Source organism: Babylonia areolata, chromosome 35 (genome assembly GCF_041734735.1).
Source record: "Babylonia areolata isolate BAREFJ2019XMU chromosome 35, ASM4173473v1, whole genome shotgun sequence".
Classification (NCBI taxonomy): Eukaryota; Metazoa; Mollusca; class Gastropoda; order Neogastropoda; family Buccinidae; genus Babylonia; species Babylonia areolata.
The window spans coordinates 14,070,257-14,080,256 of record NC_134910.1 but is presented as its reverse complement, the minus strand read 5'-3'; the positions used below and the strand labels follow the sequence as shown (position 1 = coordinate 14,080,256).

The window sequence follows — 10,000 nt, the reverse complement described above, 5'->3', positions numbered from 1 at the left end:
GAATACTGTCTGTTATTGTTGACAATGTTAGGAGCCTGATGACTTATGAACATTAAACCATCTGGAATCTGGAATCACTCTCTCTCTCTCTCTCTCTCTCTCTCTCTCGTCACTTATTTGTACATGATTGTCAATTTATGTATTGTTTGTTCTACAGAATCACATACTCTATGTCTTGTAATGTTTTCTAAATAAGTTTACACACCTTATGGGGCTAAGGCCTATTTTGAATAAACCATCCGAATCTCTCTCTCTCTCTCTCTCTCTCAACCACTATTCTAAAAATGTTAAAGGTAACCTTTCCATTCCAGACTCTCAATGACGATCCCATTCACTGAGGAATACGCGATACGCAGTGCATTAGCAAATAACTTTCAATATGAAACAGAATACAACATGCATTTGAAAAAAAAATGACGCTTTTCTTTTTGTTTATATTTATTCTCCATATGAAGTAGGAATATTCAAAGCAGCTGATGACTGGTTTACTCGGGGGGTGGGGGTGAGGGTGGGGGCGTGTGGGGGGGAGTTCAGGTAACATTCATGCTATATTGTATACATCTGATATGTATGTTTACACAACCTCTTCATGAGGTGCCATAGATAACACTGAACAAAACATCCGTGTGTGTGTGTGTGTGTGTGTGTGTGTGTGTGTGTGTGTGTGTGTGTGTGTGTGTGTGTGTGTGTGTGTGTGTGTGTGTGTGTGTGTGTGTGTGTGTGTGTGTAGTTGTTGTTGTTGTTGTTGTTGTCTTCAGTTTAACTCACTCAGTACGGCCAGTCCTCTCTTCTCCTCTACACAGACCCCTCGGATGTCCAGTGGGTGTCTCAATGACCCAACCTTTAGCTTCCGTCGTCAGAATTGTGGTATTCTTTGTCAACATTCACGTCTTCAGTATAAGAGCCTTCCGCTTGCAATATTTCGATGATGGTAATTGGGGTGAAACGCTGTTAACGTCGTCTCTTTTGCCGTTCGTAGAGGTTGTGGGAGGGGGAGGGGAAAGAAGTGTTTGTGTGTGTGGAGGGGGGGGGGGGACAGGGAGAGACAATGCTAGGGAAAAAATGGAAACGTTATACACGCCAACATCAAACAACTATAACGACTATAACAAATGTCCGATAAGACTACGCAGCAAACCTTCAGCCATAACAAATAACATGATGGAAATGTTAAAAACACATTCAAAAGAACTTTCGGAGAAGTCCGAATCTAAAATGTTTTTCCCCAGACATTCAAATATTACGTGGTTGCTAGAAATATGTTCTCCACATATGCATCTGACATCTTTGCTGAACTTAGTTATCAAAGCGTTTAGCTTTATCCTGTTTGATAATGTATGAATCTGCCTTAACCTTATTGAATTACTGTATGTATTTGACTGATTGATAGTTCCCGGTTGTTGAACATTAATCACACTATAGTTTAAAGGTTTGCCGTTTTTTTTCTCGTATAATTCCCTGACATTGCTCCACGATGTTTTTTTCTAGTATTCGATAACCCTCTTGTACAGACAGAGGCACGTAAAGTTCTATGGTTCCCTGTTCGTTTTTTTGCACCTTTTCTTGCAGCCCTGTCAGCTCATTCATTGTAGAGAATACCAAGATGTCAAGGAAACCAGCAAAACGTAATGTGTGTTCCTTTCAAACTTAAAAGATGTAAAATGTGGCTGATTCCTATTATGATCTTGGAGTTGTTCTTACAATTTGATGAGTTTAACTCACTCAGTACGGCCAGTACTCTCTTCTCCTCTACACAGACCCCTCGGATGTCCAGTGGGTGTCTCAATGACCCAACCTTTAGCTTCCGTCGTCAGAATTGTGGTATTCTTTGTCAACATTCACCTCTTCAGTGTAAGAGCCTTCCGCTTGCAATATTTTGATGATGGTAATTGGGGTGAAACGCTGTTAACGTCGTCTCTTTCGCCATTCGTATGGAGAGAGTTAAAGCGTATCAAACATATTTGGAATCAACGCAAAACAAGACTTGTAGAAGGCAAACTGGAAGATCAAGAATACGATTTTGAGCAATAAGAACAGCAGCAAGTTCAGCAGTGAATATTAAACGATTTTTACCAATATAGCATGATCTTTCCGTTTTCAGCGTCTGCGTCTGTGTCTGTGTGTCCGTTACTGTACAGAGCACACACACACACACACACACACACACACACACACACACACACACACACACACACACACACACACACACACACACACACACACACACACACGCGAAAGTTGAACCTGCTTGGACATTGTCTAATAGTGAGCCGTCTGTGTAAATCTGTAAATAATCACAGTATCCATTTTGAAGCTGTACTCGGACTTCCGTTGCTGTTATTCGGATTTTCATTCTTTTTAATGTCAGTATGATTAACATCAAAATGTGCTTCATTCGTCTCCAAGATGTGTGTGTGTGTGTGTGTGTGTGTGTGTGTGTGTGTGTGTGTGTGTGTGTGTGTGTGTGTGTGTGTGTGTGTGTGTGTCTGTGTCTGTGTCTGTGTCTGTGTGTCCGTTACCGTACAGAGCAAACTGAAGAACACACACACACACACACACACACACACACACACACACACACACACACACACACACACACTTGGCAACAGATGGGCTGTACCTTGAGAAAATGCTCTGAAAACGTTCGCATTTTTCGGAAACAGTTTTAAAGCATGCCTTCTCCTCCTGGACAGTAGTCCAAATTCCATACAAGGATGACACACACACAAAAAAAAATCTATGATGAGAAGAAAGTTGTACATTGCATTTGCCATGCGATAAACGGCAAGGCCTATAACCACAATGCCTATCAATATAACTGTCACTGTACGTGATACGATACGATAAACAATACTAAATCACACAGTACAATACCTTCTTTTTTTTTAACAATAATCACAACACAACATACAGTCCATCAGAACAGAACATAAACACAACGCAACACGACACACTCTCAGAAATGTGTATCAGACACTCGAAACTTGCTCTTAACGATGTCGAAGAAAATCTTGAATTAAAGGCAATGTCATCAGAGCAATTTTTTTTTTAAACTATTTTTCTTGTAACTGAAATCGAAAGAAAAACGAACGAGTATGGGAGCGGTGGGAGAGAGCGGGTGGTGGAGAAGAAGAGAGAGAGAGGGGGGGGGAGAGAAGAAGAAGAAAAAGAAGAAGAAGAAAAAGGAGGAGGAGGAGGAGGAGAAGAGGGAGAGGGAGTGATAAGAAGAAGAAAAGGAGGAAAAAGGAAGAAAAAGAAGAAGAAAAATAAGAAAGAGGAGGAAGAGAGAGAGAGAAAGAGAGACACACAGAGCGACAGACAGTGGAAGAGAGGGGCCGCGGGGGGCGGGGTGGGGGGTGGGGGGGGTTGGTAGAGAGAGAAAGAGAGAAACAGGAAGAAAGCGGCAGACAAACTGACGTAGACAGAATCAGAAAGAAATGGAAAACCCAAATGCCCCCCCCCCCCCCCCCCCCCCCCACATGACGCCTCCTTGAAACTAAAACTGAAACTGAACTCTTCCCTTCTGCTGGGGTTACGTCCGATTAAACTTCAACTGATAACGAAAAAAAAAAAAAAAAAAAAAACACACACACACAACAGTATCACAAATAACTCGGACATTATAAACACAACATCACAAACAACAACTACAACACTTGCATTAATACGACGAAGGACAACAAACAAACATATCAACAAAGAAAACAATATCGAGCGAACAGAAAACGGAACCTAACAACGGTAACAATTGTAAACAGCACCTACAACAACGACAACGATAACAATTAAATGACACTGGTATGTAATGAACACATGGATGAAGGCAGACTCAAACCGATACAAACGACAGCAATGAACAAAGCAAATAATCTGATAACAACTATTACAATGGGGAGACACAAGGGAAGGGACGTCCCTGACGATTATAATAATGGTGATTATGAAATACACACAAACAACATGGACGACGAAAGTAACAAGTTTCAGTTTCACTTTCTCAAGGAGGCGTCACTGCGTTCGGACAAATCCATTCACGCTACACCACATCTGTTGAGCAGATGCCTGACCAGCAGCATAACCCAACGCGCTTAGTCAGCCCTTGAGTGCATGCTTACATATTTGTGTACCTATGAAAGTGGATTTCATTTTACGTAATTTCGCCAGAGGACAACACTCTCGTTGCCATGGGTTCTTTTTCAGTGCGCCAAGTGCGTGCTGCACACGGGACCTCGGTTTATCGTCTCATCCGAATGACTAGACGCTCAGTTTGATTTTCCAGTCAAACTTAGGAGAAAGGGCGAGAGCGGGATTCGAACCCACACCCTCACGGACTCTCTGTATTGGCAGCTGAGCGTCTTAACCATTCTGCCACCTTCCTCGTCGAAAGTAACAAACAATGACATTAAACATCAAGATAAATAATAATAATAATAATAATACTGATGATGATGACGATGACGATGATGATGATGATGATAATAATAATAATAATACTGATAAGAAGAAGAAATAATAATAATAATAATAATAATAATAATGATAATGATAAGAAGAAATAATAATAATAAAAGAAATAATAATAATGATAATAATAATAATAATAATAATAATTATAATAATAATAATAATAATGACGATGATGATAACAACAACAACAACAACAGCAATAGCAATAATAACTACAGTGATGTTATTATTACTATTATCATTACTATCATCAATGAATCATAGCAGACAGAAAAAAATCAGATCTTTTACATTATGTAATAATGTGAACTGAACCAAATCAAAATGAACAAAGCCAGATCAGAAGTTGTACTGAATGCGTAAACAGAACAAAGACTATGCTTAAACAAAACAAAGACCGACTCGTTAGACAAAGAAGAAGAATGATTAGAAGCAAGACTGGTAAAGGTTCAAACGATGAAGAAGAAAATAATGAAGATGATGATAATTATCAGAATAAGAAGGAAAATTAGTAACAGCGATTCACAACAACTCGACGACGACAACAATAACAACAACTATAACCTCTTGTTCCTTCAAGTAGTGCATCACTGCAGTTGCAAACAGCTACCATAAGACAACAAAAACGAACAGCTACAATTTCCACTCCACTACAACTACAACTACGAAAGTTCTACAATTGCCACTCAGCTACAACTACAGCTACTAACTATTCTTCTAACCTTTGTCAGTTCAAGATATTGTCACTCTCGATGACATTGTTGTCATTCAGTCTTAATGTTTTCTTCGCTTCTTCTTCTTCGTTCATGGGCTGTGACATTCCTCGGATGTAGGCTTACGTAGACATGAGTGGGTTTTTACATGCATGGCCGATTCAAAAAGAATATGTGTACAGGCAGTCATACTTCGTTTAGTGGGGCCGGGAAGTGCTTTCTTTGAAAATTTCGTGAGCATTTATTGGACAACAACATGCAAGCATCTCACAACGAACTCCATACAACTGCTAAGCATGCTTCCTGAATGAAAGGTGGTTTTCTTTAAACTCCCCAGAACCACAGACCTAGTCAACACAACATGTCCACACACACACACACACACTGCTTACTTGATACTTCAGCACACGTAAACCCTTTTCTCTGCCACACATCCAAGCACAAACTCCGAAAAAAACGTGACAGTATTGCCACCTGACCAAACGTCCGTAAACGCGACACAGCCTCCGCGACTGACACGAAACAAGTCTGTCACCAAAACAGCGCTTGAGACAGGCAGGCACACACACTCACACACGCGAGGACACGCGCGCGCAGTGCCACACACACACACACACACACACAGAGACAGACATCAATGCTGAAACCACCTGACAGGTTTGTGGCTGTTGCGACCTTCGCTTCTTCCACGTTACCTGCCTTTGCTAAATCGCTGTATAAATAGGCTTACTTAAGAGTGAATCGATCGTTTCAGGAATAGCATAGGTTTGCTGCTGTTGTTTTGTTGTTGGTTGTGTTTTTTTTTTCTGGGGAGGACCGTTGAACGCCTCGACACGACACCTGCGAGTGTTATTCGTCTGCTTCTTAGAGATGAGTACTCACACACACACACACACACACACACACACACACAGAGTAGTGTATACACAACGCAAGGTGACTGGTTTGCACACACACACACACACACACACACACACAACATGATCTCACGTGGTACTTCTACCTCTGCTTGTAATGTAAGTGTATGAATTAGAGCATGGTGAGGCGGACCAGAACCTTGGACAGAAATAACTCCACCTCTTCAAAGGGAAAGAGGAAGAGGAAGGGGGAGGGGGGGGGGGGGGCTGAAAGGGGGGTAGGAAGAAGGGAGGAAGGGAGGAGGGGAGGAAGGGGGTGGGGGGTGAACGTGTGCAGAAGAGGAAGAAGACTGACCGTAGGAGAAGAAAAGAAATTGTGTTGTGTTGTGTTGTGTTGTGTTGTGTTGTGTTGTATTGTGTTATGTTGTATTGTGTTGTGGTGTATTGTGTTGTACTGTATTGCATTGTACTGCATTGTACTGTGTTGCATTGTCTTGCCTTGCCTTGTTTTGCATTGTACTAGATTGTGTTGCATTGCATTGCACTGCATTGCATTGTATTGTATTGCCTTGCGTTGTGTTGCATTGTCTGTATTGAATTACATTGTATTGCATTATATTGCATTGCATGGTATTGCATTGCATTGTATTGTATTGTATTGTATTGTCACAACATTTTTTTCTGTGTGAAATTCGGGCTGCTGTCCCCAGGGAGAGCGCGCCACTACACTCTTTTTTTCTTTTTCTTTTTTTCTTTTTTTTTTTTTTCTTTCTTTCTATTTTTTTTCGCTCGTTTTTTTCTTTCTCTCTTTTTTTTATCTTTTTTTTCCCTGCCTACAATTTATTTGTTTTCCATTCGAAGTAATTAACATATATTTTACAAGGGATAACACTTTTGTTGCCGTGAGTTCTTTTACGTGCGTTGAGTGCATGCTGCACACAGGACATCGGCTTAATCGTCTCATCCGAATGACTAACGTCCAGACCACCACTCAAGGTCCAGTGGAGTGGAAGGAAAATACTGGCGACTGTGGGACAGATCGTTAACAATAATGCCAGCGGGATCAGCAAACACAGCACTGGCAGAAAAACCAGTAGCGGTGGTCTAGTGGTAATGCGCCCGACTGGAAAGCGAATGGTTACGAGTTCGAGTCCAACATACGCACTGGGAATTTAATTCCATATACGCTACGCCACATCTGCTATGCAGGTTCCTGACCAGCAGCTTAACCCAACGCGCTTTGTCAGGCACTTGAATGCATGTATTTATATTTGTGTACTAATCAGAGAGGACTTCTTTTGCAGAATTTGCCACAGGACAACCTTCTTGTTGCCGTGTTTTGGGTTGCTTTGTTTGTTTTTGCTTTTTTTTTTTTTGCTTTTTTTTTTGCTTTTTTTTGTTTGGTTGGTTGGTTGTTGTTTTTTGTTTATTTGTTTTTTGTTTGTTTGTTTCATTGTTTTTCAGTGCGCCAAGTGCAGGCTGCACACAGGACATCGGTTTAACTCTCTCCATACGAACGGCGAAAGAGACGACGTTAACAGCGTTTCATCCCAATTACCATCATCAAAATATTGCAAGCAGAAGGCTCTTATACGGAAGAGGTGAATGTTGACAAAGAATACCACAGTTCTGACGACGGAAGCTAAAGGTTGGATCATTCAGACACCTACTGGACATCCGAGGGGTCTGTGTAGAGGAGAAGAGAGGACTGGCCGTACTGAGTGAGTTAATCGTCTCATCCGAATGACTAGACGCTCAGATTGATTTTTCCTGTCAAACGTGGGAGAAAGGGCGAGAACGAGAATCGAACCCACGCCCTCAAGGACACTGTATTGGCAGATGAGCGTCCTAACCATTCTGCCTCCTTCCTCTTCAAAGCATATCGAAGCATTAACTCACTCAGTACGGCCAGTCCTCTCTTCTCCTCTACACAGACCCCTCGGATGTCCAGTGGTTGTCTGAATGACCCAACCTTTAGCTTCCGTCGTCAGAACTGTGGTATTCTTTGTCAACATTCACCTCTTCAGTATAAGAGCCTTCCGCTTGCAATATTTTGATGATGGTAATTGGGGTGAAACGCTGTTAACGTCGTCTCTTTCGCCGTTCGTATGGAAAGAGTTAAAACCATATCGAAATACCTTGAATAAACCATCATTTCGACTTTATGTTCTCTAGCAGACGTTTGCCATCTTTATCTATTTCAGAACTGAAAGCATAAAGCGGTTTGTTTGTTTTTAAAGTTTTCTCGACTTTGAAACCATCACGTTCATTACACAAGTGATGTTAATATTTCCTTTCGGTCACTTTTGACGTTGACATTTTAATGCTTAAATGCCTGTATTGTTACAACAGACTTTTAGTGTAAGTCTTTGGGGCAATTTTAATATTTCCCATTAATGGTTTATCATGATTTTACAATGACCAGTGACACTGACACGTTAGTCTTATGCTAATGTTTGCGGAGTATGGAATGCTTATGGTGCCCAAATGTATGTTTTTTCTTTGTTCCTGCATTTTCGAATCGAAAATAAAATAGAATTCTTCAAACGAAAGCACCGTAAGTGACATGTAGGTTATGTGTGTGTGTGTGTGTGTGTGTGTGTGTGTGTGTGTGTGTGCGTGTGTGTGTGTGTGCGCGCGCGTGTGTCTGTGCGTCTGCGTGTGTGTGTGTGAATATGAGTGTGTGTGTGTGTGTGTGTGTGAGAGAGAGAGAGAGAGAGAGAGGTCTGCTGGACATTTGATCGAAGTATTGTTATTGCAGCATGCATTGTCATTTTCTGCAAAGTGCTCACACTGTCATACGATAAGTCTGCGTCTCTGTCTCTGAGGTGTGTGTGTGTGTGTGTGTGTGTGTGTGTGTGTGTGTGTGTGTGTACGCGCGCTCGCGTGCTACGTCAGTCCCATGTAAGTGCGCGGAGCACCTGCCACCCGTCTCATTTTACCAGAACGCAGACACTGTAAGCGACATGGACCGCAATGAAAAAGGGAATACAACACTTCGAAAAGCCTGAGTGGTTTTGCCCATCTGTTCACTTGAAAGACAATCTCCATCTTTAATGCACCTTGGTCGGGAATCCAACACAGGACCGTCAGGTTGACAGCCCAAACGCATTGACCAGTCAGTGTGTTGTGCCCGTCATCCTTTCCTCATCGTGGTCTGTGGTCCGTGTGAAGGGAACAGAGAGAGAGAGAGAGAGAGAGAAAAGCGGATTGGCATTGATTTGTCGGTCAGGGATCAGCAATGGGATGGGTGAACTTTTCAACAGGCGTTATGACCGTTGTGTTGTGTTGTGTTGTGTTGTGTTGCGTTACGTTACGTTGCGTTGCGTTTGTCGTGTTGCGTTGTGTCGTGTTGCGTTGCGTTGTGTCGTGTTGCGTTGTGTCGTGTTGCGTTGCGTTGCGTTACGTTACGTTGCGTTGTGTCGTGTTGCGTTGTGTCGTGTTTCGTTGCGTTGTGTCGTGTTGTGTTGCGTTGTGTTGCGTTATGCCGTGTTGTGTTGTGTCGTGTCGTGTCGTGTTGTGTTGTGTTATGCTGTGCTGTGTCGTGCCGTGTCGTGTCGTGTTGCGTCGCGTCATGTCGTGTCTTGTTGTGTCGTGTTGCGTTGCTTTAAGTCGCGTCGCGTCGTGTCATGTGGGTTTTTTTTTTTATTATTGTATTGTGTTATGTTAGTTTCGTATGGTGTCATGTTATGTTACGTTGTGGTTGTGCTCGTCAGTATTTGTATGATCATGTTGTGTTGTGTCGTATTGTGATGTGGCGTGTCGTGTTGTGTTGTGGTTGGTGATTGTGTTTCACAATACCTGACCGGCATGTTTGCTTTGTGCGTTTGGTTTAGTCGGGTACCTCCCTTTTTTCTTCTTTTTTTTTCTGTGTGGCGTGTGTTGTCAGTTTGTTTGTTTGTTTGTTTGTTTTACGTATTTCACATCCCTGCATAATGATTCATCACTTCGACGGGCGCAATA

General features: G+C 42.1%; 1 protein-coding gene across 1 annotated transcript in view; it reads right to left on the bottom strand.

The window, feature by feature from the left end:
* LOC143277808 (uncharacterized) overlaps positions 1 to 5,799 on the bottom strand; it is a 50,041-nt gene extending 44,242 nt beyond the window's left edge. The window contains exon 1 of the mRNA XM_076582711.1: positions 5,573 to 5,799. The gene's annotated coding sequence lies outside the window, so the exon portion shown is untranslated. The remainder of the gene's footprint in view (positions 1 to 5,572) is intronic.
* Positions 5,800 to 10,000: the final 4,201 nt, after the last annotated feature.